Source organism: Cynocephalus volans, chromosome 5, assembly GCF_027409185.1.
Source record: "Cynocephalus volans isolate mCynVol1 chromosome 5, mCynVol1.pri, whole genome shotgun sequence".
Lineage (NCBI taxonomy): Eukaryota > Metazoa > Chordata > Mammalia > Dermoptera > Cynocephalidae > Cynocephalus > Cynocephalus volans.
The window spans coordinates 22,267,822-22,281,619 of NC_084464.1; the positions used below are offsets into that span (position 1 = coordinate 22,267,822).

Genomic DNA, 13,798 nt, shown 5'->3' on the forward strand with positions numbered 1-13,798 from the left:
TATGGGAGGTAGGCAGGGTAAAAGGATTTTACAATAATACTGCTTAGGAGTGTACATTTTAAGATAACTACTATACCTTGTCTATCCTTGGCCCTAATCTTGAATAACTGCATGTTCATGCAAAATACAATTTCTACTTTATAGGAATAAGAGCAGTCTGTTAGGAAAAGCATATTCTGAGGGGAAGACAGAAAGATAGCTCTCTCGTAAGTGCTATTTTACTTGGTAAGTCTTTTGGCTACATCACTATATGCTATTTCAACCTCCTGACCACTGGGACAGGTATTGGTGAACTCATCCCTACTATAAGCCTTAGTTAAGTATCTCCAGATGCCAGTCATTCCTTTTGGGATATCAAAGTTGCGATATTTTTTGGCCACCACCTTGACAATGTGCAGTTTGGGCAGCAGGTTGCCATCAGCTAATGTTATTTCATTGCCGTCCAGAAATTTACGTGTAGAAAACTTAATGTTCTCCATAGTATTCTCATCAAGTTCATCAGGTGGGGAGAATTCAGATATTCATCCAGTTTCCGCAGTGTTTTCAAGAGACCCCTCTCCAGTGCTTCGTTAGCCTCTGGCCTTGAATTCCTGATAGATGCAGAGAATTTGGCAAAGATGTCCATTCCAGCAGTGTTTGATGCGGGGTGTTCTGGTGAAAGCGTTAAGTACTTGGGAGGGCATGAGACATCTTCAAGAAATTCCTCGATCTTATTGACATCCGTTTTGACTTCATTGTTAAAAGTTATAAATGGCGGGTGGGTCCCAGGAGCCGAGTTCTGCAGGTCTGCAGACTTCCTTTTCAGGTCAACGGTTGCGGCACTAAATACAACTCCTTTGAGCCAAAGAATCATGAAGAGCCTCTGGGAAAAGGGGCGTTTTCCTACGCTTTCCCCATCACTGCCAGCCTTGACGAAGAGCTCGAGGAGGGGCTCTTTGTCCTCCTCCTTCCCTCTGTTCAGCGGCATCGACAACGCCTTGGCCGGCTCGGCTGTGCTCCGCGGGCGGCGGCGGCGGCGGCGGCTGCTTCTGCTCCGGGGTCGCTGCTGCTGCTGCTTCTGCTCCGGGGTCGCTGTGGCGGCCGCTGCTGCTCCGGGGTCGCTGTGGCGGCCGCTGCTGCTCCGGGGTCGCTGCTGCTGCTGCTTCTGCTCCGGGGACGCTGCTGCTGCTGCTGCTGCTCCGGGGTCGCTGCTGCTGCTGCTGCTGCTCCGGGGACGCTGCTGCTGCTGCTGCTGCTCCGGGGTCGCTGGGGCTGCTGCTGCTGCTCCGGGGTCGCTGCTGCTGCTGCTGCTGCTCCGGGGTCGCTGCGGCTGCTGCTGCTGCTCCGGGGTCGCTGCGGCTGCTGCTTTTGCTCCGGGGTCGCTGCTGCTGCTGCTGCTGCTGCTCCGGGGTCGCTGTGGCTGCTGATGCTGCTGCTCCGGGGTCGCGGTGGATGCTGGCTCCCGCCACGCTGCGCTCGCTGGACAGTCCTGGCTTGGAGCTGGCCGGGGCCTCGGCTGCACAGCACCGCCCCAAGCCCCGCGCGCGAACTTTTTTTTTTTTTTTTTTTTAAGATTTAACTAAGTTAAGATGAGGTCATCAGTATGGGCCCTAATCCAGTATGACCAGTGTTTTTTTTTTTTTTTTTTTTTTTTTTTGGTAAAGGGAAATTTAGAGACAGAGACAGACACACACAGAGGGAAGGTGACATGAAGACACACAAGAAGAACACCACGTGGAGATGAGGATTGGAGGGACGCGTGTACAGGACAAGGAACCCCTGGCGCTACCGGAAGCCGGGAGAAAGGCACAGACCCCCGCACCGTCGGAGGGAGCCTGGTGCCCCAACACCTCGATTTGGACCTTCCCGCCTCTAGAACTGAGACAACAAATTTCTGTTGTTTTAAGCCACTATGTTTGTGGTACTTTCTTATGGAAGTCCTAGGAAACTAATAACAATATTCTTAGTCAAATAATGTTTCTATTGATTTGCAACACCCCAGCCCCAACTCTTGAATGATAGATTGGTTGAGTAATATGTTTTATTAATTTTCTCTCAGAAATTTGAATGTGTTGTTCAATTGTCTTCAGTCCTCTGCTGACTCTGTCTGCAGTAGCATTATACTGTGTCCACGTGCATTAGTCTAACTTTGTCCTGCTCAGAATTTCTGTTCCCTTAATCTGAGCGTTCACGTCTTCCGATGCGTCTGAGAGATTCATAGCTGTTATCTCTTCACGTAATGTCTTTCTCTCCTTCCCTCTATTCTGCACTTCTGGAAATTGTATAAGAGGTGTGTTAGACCTCCTCTTCTCTGTCTGTTCAAATCACCTCACTTTTTCCATCTTTTTATCTGTTAGTGCTGCAGTCTAAGAAGTTTCCTCAGATCTGGCTTCTAGTTCATTAGTTTTCTACTCAGAGGGTCTAATCTTTGTGTAATATACCTTTTGAATTTTTAATTTCAACTACTATATATTTTTTTTCCATCATAGGAATTCTATTGAAGATTTTTAGAATTACAATTTTGAACAGAGTTTGGAGGAAGATAAATTTCTTATTAGTTCTCTAAGAGATTTTTATCTCCATCTTTTATCTTTATCTAATGGACAGATTTTTTTGTGTGTAGTCTATGCCTTTTAGACACACTTTGAGTATCCTACATTTATGCAGGAGACTGTCTTTCAACACTCTATACCTGCTGGTCCCAAGGCCTCATTCATATCCTGAATGGCCACTAAAAATCCAAACCTTTAGATCAATGAGATTGAGAGTCTGTTCTCCCCTCTCCTTGGTAGCCACAGCCTCAGGTTACTCACTTCCCTCTCTGGTTTCTAATCTTGTCTTTATTTCTGGTACTCAAGAAGATGCCTTTTGTTCTTGAGTGTTTATGCATGGAAACACCTTTTGCTCATATCTTACCTAGATTCCCAGGTGTCTATAGAACAAATTCTAAAAATAAAATATGCCTTTGACTCCTGGTTCTGGCAGGATGGTGGAGTGAGATAACATGAACTCTTACCTTAGTTCATCACCTGCCAGAACCATGAGTCAAAAGGCATATTTTTTGGCACATTTTTTACAAAGAATTAAACCTATTGGCTATTGCTGAATACTATCAACAAAGGAGGCAATGTTTTCCATCTGAAATATTTCCAGGATAAATGTCAGAAATCAATATGTTCCAAATGCCTTTACCAAGGAATTACTCAAAATCTTTGAAAAAGATGCTCAAAAGTTATGAGCCTAAGTCTGGAGTCCATAATTGAATTTGCCTTAACAAGATTCTCACAGTGACCCAAACAAGGGAATTATTACTACCTTATTTTCCATGAGGGGACTGAGCCTTAGACTTGTCAGTTAACTCATTGTGTCTGACCCCCTTCACCTTACAGTTGAGAAAAACCGATGTCAAGATGGGGAATTATTTGGAGCAAGATCTAAGGGATAGTATCTGGAAATGGTACTGCGACGTCTGGAGTGATACACCTTTGGCCCTACTCCCTCAGGAGACTTCTCAAACACCTATAAGCAACTCTTTCACCTTAACCTTCAGGAGTTTGTCTCCTGGCCCAGCCTGATGTCAAAGGTAAGCCACCCTTGATGCTATAACATTGTGCCCTCATTCAGAAATCTGTTAGCAGCGTAGGCTTACAGATGTGTAAAGTGGGCATTTCCTCTGCAGACTTGGGGCTTCTCAATGAATGGGGCCTTGTATGACTTTCAGTTCTTTTTGTAGAGGAGTAGATGACTGTCTCAGTCTGTTTCCGTTGCTTATAACATAAATACTTGAAACTGGGTGATTTATAAAGAAAACAGAATTTATTGCTTATTCTTCAGAGGCTGGGACGTCTGAAGTCCAAGGAATACAAGTGGTGACAGTGACCCAGGGGTCTCACATTGCAAGATGGTGGAGGCAGAGAAACAGAGGGAGACTAACCTCCTCATTCACTCTCCTTTTAAAGCCCTCCGAGACATGCCCATGACCACCATTTTTAATCCATTCACTATGGCATGGTCCTGCAATCTAGTCACGTCTTCAAGGCCCCACCTTTCAATGACCATAATAGGATTTCCTAACTTCTTCAACACTGTCACAGTGGGGGTCAAGTTTTGGGGAGACACTCAATCCAAGGCAATGATCATCTCTCTCTTTTTTATGGAAGCCCACTTCTCCCACTCACAGTGTAAGTATAGAGATGCACCTATCTTAGACTTGTATTTTAAATGGAATGAATTAAATATCTGAAATGTCCCCATATCAATTACATACACAATGCACATGTATGTGTTTTTGTGAGTTTATTTCTTTTAGTACAGAATTGCATTGCTTGAAAACTTGCTTTTTTACCTGTCAGTCTCCCGCTAACTGCCAGGAGAGTGACCGGCAGCAGAATTGTGTGCTTAGTGGGAAAACTTGATGCTACTGGGTAGCGCCCAGTGGAATGAGCAGACTTTGAGCAACAGCATTTTTATTCTGGAAGCAAAACGCCTCAGATGACTTCTCTTTCTTGTCAAGTTTTCTATATTTTGGTGCTTTTCTTGTTTTTGTTTTCATCCTAAATTTTGTACTTTTCTTATATTCACTGAATACGAAATAGCCTAGCATATTCCTTTGGGGAGCCAGAATTTTGCTAGGTGAAAGCAAGGGACGGATGTAATTCAGTGACATTTTGTCAAGCTGCGAAAGAGTAAATTTTCCTTGACTGTGGCAGGAGGTAATTATTTTTTGTTCATTTGTTTCTGACACAGGGAAAAAAATTTGGGGTTGCTATATCAACTAGTCCAAGATACTTTGGGTTCTGTTTGGCAGGAACAAAAACACATTTTATCATTGGAGCTATCGCCAGCCTTTGCCTTTCCCGACAGACTTGATGCAGTTTTTAACACTATGTATATTTTTGTGACCTCATCTCTTAGTGGTTCTCTTCCCTCTCCCTGAAAATGTCCTCGATGTACTTCTTCATCCTCTGACATTTTGTATTTTAGATTCATCTTTTGTAGGAATTTTGGAAATGTCATACACACAAAGATTTTGTCATTTACCAATGGAATTACTATGCTTGGCCACTTAGCCATCTCTTCGCTGGCTCTTGTGGTTGTTTCAAGTCAGCAAGCCATAAAAAATCTTTCTCTCTCTGAAACACAGCGATTTGGAAGATAATCGAATGGTGACTAGGGGCAGAAATGCCAGTCTGAGGAAGTATAGCACAGTCTCTCTTGCATTTACAACCTTCCTCAAAGCGAGTGTCAGACAAGTAGGAAAAGAAGATAGATTCATCCCATCTCAAGCCTGGTCCCATTTGGACGGTGCAGGCTGCCTCATTGTCTGCTGGGGGCTGAGACTGGTCCTACTGATGCTCTGTTTTGAGAAATTCCAGCAGCTCTGCATTTAGAGTTTTTAACCATCCTATTTTGGCATAGGATTCTCGACAAAATTATTTATTAAGACCTGCTAAAACTGTTTCTCTCAAGAATCCCACAGGAGAAAAAGCCCACCAGGCGAGTGGGGCAATACAATTGATGTCATCTTTTAACATTTTACATCAGAGGAAAAGCCAGATGCAAGAGCCTTACCTTGCAGCAAGACCCGGCTGCTCCCTTGAAGTCCTTAGTTACTTCTGTGGGTACCAGGCTTAGCTCTGTTGTCCTTTTTACAGACATTTAGGTCTGCAATGAAGGGTTGGCTTGGAGCTCTACAGCACTCACGAGAATGAGGGAAGATAAAAGAGAAATTGACAACGAGGTATAATGAAAAGGTTTGCCTTTGGAACCACAACACAATTTGATGTTTTCCTTAAACATTTTGTCAGATTAACTAGGAGTTAGATGGACACCATATTACACATGCTCTGGCTGATTAAATTCACAGAGGTGAGTGGCTTTTGAAGTGTGGCCCCATAAAACACGACTCACTATATTAGCTACTTATCTCCCAACAATTAAAATGTCACTTGTTTCAGAAATGACCAGATCAAACATGTGATAAGACTTTTTCCCACTTCATTTTCTATCACCTCCCCCGCTTCAATCTTATAAATTGGTAGAGAAACTTTGAGAAAAAAAATCATTTAAATAGATGGATAGCTGATAGGACATAAACGTTCTTATTTTTTACAATGACCAGAGATCAAGATCTATTTCTACCCTCAAAATGCTCCCCAGACTCTTTTCTTCCTTTTAACTTGCTGACTTCATTGGAGGTTCCTTTTTATTGTTGACTCTTTTTTTTTTTTCCAACTTCTCAAATCTTGACAGCATTCACCTGCTTTTCCATATTCATTTAAGTTAAGAAGAATCTTGAATCTCACTTGTCCTGACTTAATTCCATCAGCCAGGTCATCTGTGACAATGACTGTATCCCCACCAGAGGAAGTGCCTTTTGGGGTCTCACTGCTGATTTAGTTTCCTGTGATACAAATGATGTCTCTTAATTTGGTTAGAGCTTATGTTGACACAAGTGGTCATTAGGACACCCGTTTGCTGGCAATTCAATTTTAAATTAAATACACTTTGTTTTAAATTTTATTACTTTTAAACGACTGTATCTATTGTCTTTAATGACCCTATTATACAGTTATGAGGTAAACAGATTTCTTTAGTAAATAGCAAACATTTTATGTTAACCACAGTGGCAGAAACCAGACCGGTCAGTCGTATTCCATGCTACCTTCCACACCATCATGGATTTTTATCTCTAGTTTTGTTCATTAGCTACATGTGACACCGGTCACAGGTTTCACGGATGTTTGCTCACACATCCCTGATGACATCCTTAGGAAGGAGATGCTAGAATGATCATGACTGTGCCGAAGGGGAGACTGGGGAGGTCCTGAGAATCACAGTGGCTTGTCCAGGGTCACATAAGTGATAAGAAGGAGGTGCTGGGGCTGAACCTACATGAATCTCCTCCAAGCTGTGAAGCTGGCTGCACCCAGGCCTTGCACAGGGGTGCGGTCAGGCAGTGTTGGTGGAAGTGTGGGCAACAGAGAGAGGTCATGGGGAAGGAGGGTCAGCAGTCAGGTACCCAGAGGGGCACTTGCAGTCTTGTACACAGAGGAGGGGTTCAGGAAATGACGTACCAGGAAGTGACCTCACTTCCTTGAGAACAGACCCCAACAGAACTCGGAACTCGGTAACCTGGCACCCACATTCTATACACAGCCCCTTCCCCAGCTCACTTGGCCACAGGCAGAGTGAGATGTTGTGCTGTATCCCGAGGTCCCGGGGCAGTAGCCCCAGGCAGCCCTGTGCTGAGAGGCTTGTCCGCTGCTTCCGGCGCTGGGTCAGCCCTCGCCCTGGACTCCGGTGGCCGTTTGGCAGGAGGTCCCCAAAGGTAATGTCAGGTGTCCCAGGGGAGGGCGGGCCAGGCCAGGCCAGCACTGTGAGCCTCCCTGGGTGACCGCACACCTTCCTCCTGCGTGTGGGGGGAATGGGGACATGGGACAACCTCCCTGGGCAGAGGCAGAGGGTGGGGTGCTTATAAACCTGCTGGTCCTGGTGTGTTCACACCTCAGGTCATGGCTAGAGGGTGAAAGGGGACTGCCGGGGTGGCAACCACCACCCTGTACATTAACCCTGGACCCTCAGGCTCACTTCTCATGTCCTCCCTGGGGTTAAGACTGGCCTCCAGCCCCTTCCGTCCTGGGTGTTCACGGTGCTGTCGCTGTGCATCTCCTCCCTGTCCTATCCTAGAGTGAAGAGAAGTCTTCCCTAAGCCCAGATGCCACCCACATGTTGTGGCCTGTCCCGGCAGGCACCCTGCAAAAGTGGGTGGAGTACCTGGTGCCCACTGTCATGCGTGGCAATGACTCCTATGTGCACATGTTTCTGCTAAACTACAGAAACTTCGCCACTCCCCAGCAGGCGCTGGATCTGCTTTTCCTCAGGTGAGCACTCTGTCCCTCGATCACACAGTGTCACTCAGCCGCCTCCCAGCTGTGAGTCTTGGGACTGTCACCACACCCCTCTGAGCCTCAGTTTCCACCTGTGTTCGGTGGGTGGTAACAGGAACAAGCTCCAGTGGGTCCCCTATGGAAAGTGCTGCTCCTGAGTCCAGCCCTGTGGAAAGTTCTGCTGGAGGGGCCACGGTCGTCCTCATTCAGGATTCCTGCCCCCCCACGAGGAAGTCTCTGTCACACCCTCACTGACCTCGTTGACTTGGGCTTCACTGTTTTCACATTTGAGATCCTATCTGCAGGCTTCTGGGAGTATTCAAAGCAGGGAGACCGGGGGCTGGCAGAGGGGCTTCAGGTGTACCCAGATATCTTGGGAGGAGTCGGTTGGGGTTCATTCCTTCAACAAACATATTTGAAGTCACACTATGTGCAGTGACTTTCTGGGCACTGACTATATTCCAAAGAACCGAGGACACTACATTCCCTGCCCTCCTGGGTTTCCATTCTACTCAGAGGTCAGTCAACCACAATATACGTGAGGAGCAGGTAGTGCCACCTTATGGTAGATGTGACACCGCCCTGGTCTCCTCTAGGTACAGAAGCATCCTTTTGGATTATCATGGGGATGGCGGACCCCTGGAGCAGCTAAAAGCGTAAGTAGGGTTTGGGTCCAGATGGAGGGGCTCCCATCTCCACAGAACTGTGTGTGGTGTATGGGAGCCTGTAGATGGGGGAGCTGGCAGATCTCTGGCTCCCACACATCTTATGATTCCTGCTACAGGGCTGAGGGCTCAGGATTTCCCTGCAGGGAAATTGAAGTCTCCCCCCATGGAGGCTTTTCCCAGCCCCTCCTTGGTTGCCAGGCCCATCTCTGCCAGGGCTGTCATACTGGACATTGGAGGGGCTGGTCTATGGACAGGCAGGGGCAGAGGGTACAAGACGGCAGCTCACTCAGGGGAGCCCTGGGAGGGCAGCATAGAGGGATAGGCCAGGCCTCTGATGCTGCTGCCCACCTGTCTCCTCCCAGCGCCATGTCCTCCATCCTAAAGATCTGGCTGGAATTCTATTCCATCGACTTCCACGAGCCTCCTGAATTTCCTTCTTTGAAGTTTCTGTTGGCATATGTACACATCAATCTGCCAGGCTCAGAGGTGGAGCGCAAGGCTGATCTTCTTCTGGCCCAGCTGGAGAAGCTGGAGCACCTGGAGCCCAGTGAGGCGGAGACTGAGGGTGAGGAGGAAGAGGGTGGGTGCCTGTGAGGGTTTGGGGAGGGGGCTGGGCTGGGCCACACAGAGCAGAGTTTCCAGAAGCAGGCTGGGGACAGGGGCACTGAGTACTCAGAACAATCATGCAGTGTTCTGCAGTATGGAAAGACTTCCTGAGGCTGGGTCTCTGGACTTGGGCTTCTCAGAAAGACAGTGTCATTGGAAGAGACATAGAAACTCATGTTGATATTTTCAATTGTTGTCCCTCCAGTTCCAGCTTCTGCCCAGGCTGAACAACTGTCCCAAGGGCTAAAGACATCTTCAGCTCCAGCTCCAGCTCCACCTCCACTTCCAGAGCCAGAGCCTGAGCAAGATCCAGAGCCCAAGCCAGAGAAAGAGCAAGAGCTAGATCCAGATACAGAGCAAGAGCCAGAGTCTAACTCAGAGCAAGAGCCAGAGCCCAAGCCAGAGAAAGAGCAGGAGAAAGATCCAGAGGCCAATCCAGGGCTAGAGCTGGAGCACGAGCAAGATCCTGAGCTAGAGCCAGATCCCAAGCCAGAGCCAGAGCATGAGCATGATCCCGAGCTGGAGCGAGAGCCAGAGGAAGAGCAAGAGCTAAAGCAAGAGCAGGAGCAAGATCCGGAGCCTGAGCAAGAGCAAGAGCTAGACAGAGCCAGAGCAAGAGCCATGGCCAGGGACAGGGCCAGAGCCAAGGGAAGATCCAGAACCAGAGCCAGAGGAAGAGCCAGAGCAAGCTCACCTAACCACTGCTGAAACATCAACAGTAGAAGAAACGCCAGCATCCAGGCGAGCCCTGGCTCCAGAGCTCCCACAAACACCCTCACCAGTCCCCACTCCAGAGCTGTCCTTCCCCGTCCCTGCCACTGTGCTTGTCCTCGTTTTTGTCTTTGTCCTGCCTCTCCTCAAATTTTATCATCTTTTCTCTTCACTTATATCCCTTGTATAAAATAAAGTGTTTTAATATTTTCAAAATTACAATTCAGTGGCATGAAGTACATTTCTCATGTGGTGCAACCCTCACCTCTGTCTAGTGACAGGACAGCTTCATCAACTCTGTAGCCATTAAGCTGTCACTACCCATCCTGCCTCTCCTAGTCCCTGACAACCACTCCATTTTCTGTGTGTGTGAATTTACCTATCGTGGATTGTTCCTATCAGTACAGTTATATGTTATGTGGCCTTTTGTGTCTGGCCACATAATATGAGAAGGAACTGATTAATTTTTATTTTATGTTTTTAGTAAGAGGAAAATTACAGAAAAATCAAAGACTATACATAGAAACACAGAGCCGTGATAGTTATTATTGTCATAATCTTGAAATAGGAACTACTTTTGAATGACTGGAGAGCCAGACACCACAGAGGAAAAGACTGACTTTTCCTGGTCAAAACAAAACAAGAATAATGTCAAAAGCTTAAAAGACAAACCCCAGATTGGAAAATTCTTCATGGGCAGAGAAAGGGTAATATGCATCCTAGTGGTACAAAGAGTTTTCATTTATCCATGTTTTTAAGGGGACAAAGGATATATTCCTGCAGTTCCAAAGGGAAGCAATTCATATGGCCAGTAAATGTCAGACATCCACGACATCCCTTATGATGACACACAACAATTTACACATTATTGAGATGTCATTGCCCCATCAGATGGGCAGGTCTGTATGTCTGGTGATGACCAGCTCTGGTGAGAATGTGGGAGAAGAGGTGCCAGCGGATGTCCTGGGAGACATGTGCGTAGATACCCCATCTCAGGAACCACTCAGCAACTTCTATCAAAGTGAACACGCGTGTCCATCTGCCAAGTAGTGGTAATCTGGGGAGGTTATTCCACCACCACAACGGCCCAGGTTTTCAAGATTTCTGTTGAAGTGTTTTCATCACAGCACTGGTGGAGGTAGCAAGTGGCTGGCCACATCTCTAACATCATCTAGAGGGGCTGGGTGTTAAATTGAGCAGCTGCTGAGCTGCACACAGAAATTGTCATGTAAACATGTCATGAAGGCCAGTCTGTATTGAGGGTCTCAGGTTGAAAAACATCTATGTGATGTCAACATGCATACACACCTGTATGTAAATGACTGTTCAGGTGAGAGAGTGAGACAGACAGACACAGGACAGAGGAAGTCAAATGGGAGAGACAGGCTGGGAGACGTGACCAAGCCATGAATGAGGACCAGCTCTGCTGGGTGGGACTTTCAAAACCTTTTATTCTCCTTTACGTGATATGCGAATATTTTTAATATGCACATTATTTTATGTTTATATAAACATTAACATCACATTAAATACTATCCACTAAACACTCACCTACTAAGTAAAGTACATTACCCGGTTTCAATTTTTGTAGGCACTTATTACAAAGACAATAATGATTATAAGTAAATCAGTAGTTCAATATGAAAGAACAATAACATTAAAAACACAGTCCTTCCACCCAGATGCCCAGTGGGTGTCCACTGTGGTGTTCTTCTTTCCTGTTCTTGCCCTGTGCGCAGGTACGTGTGTGTGAGTGTGTGTGTGTGTGTGGAGGTGTGTGTGTGCAGATGTTTGTGGGCAGGCATCTAACTGTAGGTGTGAGTGTGTGGAGGCATGTGGAGGTTTGTGTCTTTGGGTGTGTGTGTGTGTGTGCAGGGTTGTGTGATTGTTGGTGTGTATGTGCAGTCGTGTGCATGTGCATATAGGTGTGGGTGTGCAGAGATGTGTATGCATGTGTGTGTGCATGTGTGTGTGTGTGCACTTGTCTGGGGAGAAGGTGCTGTAGGCCTGCAGAGGACCTGCTGCCCCAGTGTCAGGTGAACTCAGGCATGCTGAGGGCACATGCCTGTGCCATCAGCAGTTTTACCACCCTGGTGTCCTGAATCCAAGGCCAGGACCCTTTGCACCACTTGCCAGGCCAACTTCTTCAGTCAAAGTACCGCTTCCTCTGCACAATCCTTGGTAGCTCCCAGCCTGCTCTGCACCATGTGATCACACTCAGACCAGCATGTGAAATGGAGAACACTGATCTAGTCTGCATGTATTATCTGTGATTACTCTGCTTGTCAACGCTGCAAATCAGAACTCTGGTGGCCATAAACACTGGGCTTTACCCTCAGTCTGAGTAGATGGAGGTCTGATTCATATGGACCAGTAACAGGAAAGGTAGTGCTCACTTAATAACAGGGTCTAAAACAAAACACTCTAATCAAGGCTTTTATGTTGGCAACATAACATAGTTTCACTGCCAAAAAGAATGCATCATGGAACAAAATAGTAGGTTTAATTCGTGAGTTCATTTTTGTTGTGTTTTTTAAAAACCTTTAGAGCATCTTTTAATTTAAGTTCTAGACCCTGAAAAATGTTCTCAGTTATGTGGCTACCAGCAGATGGTATCTTAATTAATTAACAATATTAAGCCTCTCAAATTAGGTATTTAACAGCGATGAACAAGTGCATTCTTTTTTCTAATTAGGTACAGGGACTTTTTGTACTGAATGTCTTTTACACAAACTATACCCAGATACAAGAACAGTCCCCTCCACCTAATTCCTTGTTAATTTACTGCGTTCTCCCCAATAAGTGAAGTTATAAATTAGAGGAAAAAGCTGCCTTCCTTGGGTTTTAATAATCACGGGACTTGAGAGCAGAACAGGCAAAGTTCTTAATGCATCTTTGTCCAATCACTTTGACCTCTTTTGGAGAACTTTCTTCAATGTGAGGCTCAACTTTTGGAACTCTAAAGAGCATTCAGGGAAAGAGAGCATAAGTGATAAATAGTTTGGAAATGAAGATCAAAAAGAAAGCGTTAGGAGAACTGGGAATGTTTAGTCTAGAGAAAAAGAGAATGGGTGGGGACGTGCTTTTCCTAAGCATCACACACAGGACGAAAGCTATTCTTCTTTTTCCATGAAGGGTAAGGAAATAAGAAGAAGCGAATATGTATGGGCAGAAGGAAGGGAGTTGACTTTAATATAATTTCTTCATTATTTTTTTTTAAATACTGGAATGCCTAGAAACACAGGAGGTCATCCTGGAGTAGCTTCAGAATGCTGTTCCACGGGTCTATCTGGACATTGAGAGCGTAGCTTTACCCATCAAGGCGACTGAAGAACTAACATCATCCACATAACACAGAGTCAGGCATACTTTTGGTTGACAATTGATATAATAAAGATGTTTACTTCAAACAGGGATTTAACCGTCATCACACACAGATCAAATGCTTTTCAAGTCAGGCACTGATGCATCCGTGATAGCTAACGTTTGCAGCGTGCTCACTACATGGTCCTACATGCTTTACACATAGAAATTTATTTCATCCTCACAACAGCCATAGGAAGTAGGTGCTATTCTCTCCCTACTTTTGCAAATGAGAAAACTGAGTCAAAAGAAGGAGTTTAGTCATTTGCCCAAAGTCACATTTATAGCCAAAGGTTATAAATAAAAGAGCTAAGTTTTGAACCTCTGTCCTCCCAGAAGCAATCGCCAAGGTGAGATTGGAAGTTCATTGGATTTATTGGGAGCAACATCTATGAGGGGATGAAGGGGACAAACAGGAGCAGAGGGTGGGGAGAGGCTTCCTACTGAGATACAGGCATGAAATGTGTGAAAAGGGAGAGGGAGGGAAAGATGGGTAGGCGGACCCGCAGACTGCCGTGTAGCTCTGAGAAAGTTTCTGCCAGGTCAATGGATGGGGAGGCCAGTGGGTGGAGAAAAAACCCG

The 13,798-nt window shown here is 46.0% G+C and overlaps 1 pseudogene; it reads right to left on the reverse strand.

Moving 5' to 3' along the window:
• Positions 1-218: 218 nt before the first annotated feature.
• LOC134378825 (chloride intracellular channel protein 4-like) lies at positions 219-970 on the reverse strand (annotated as a pseudogene).
• Positions 971-13,798: the final 12,828 nt, after the last annotated feature.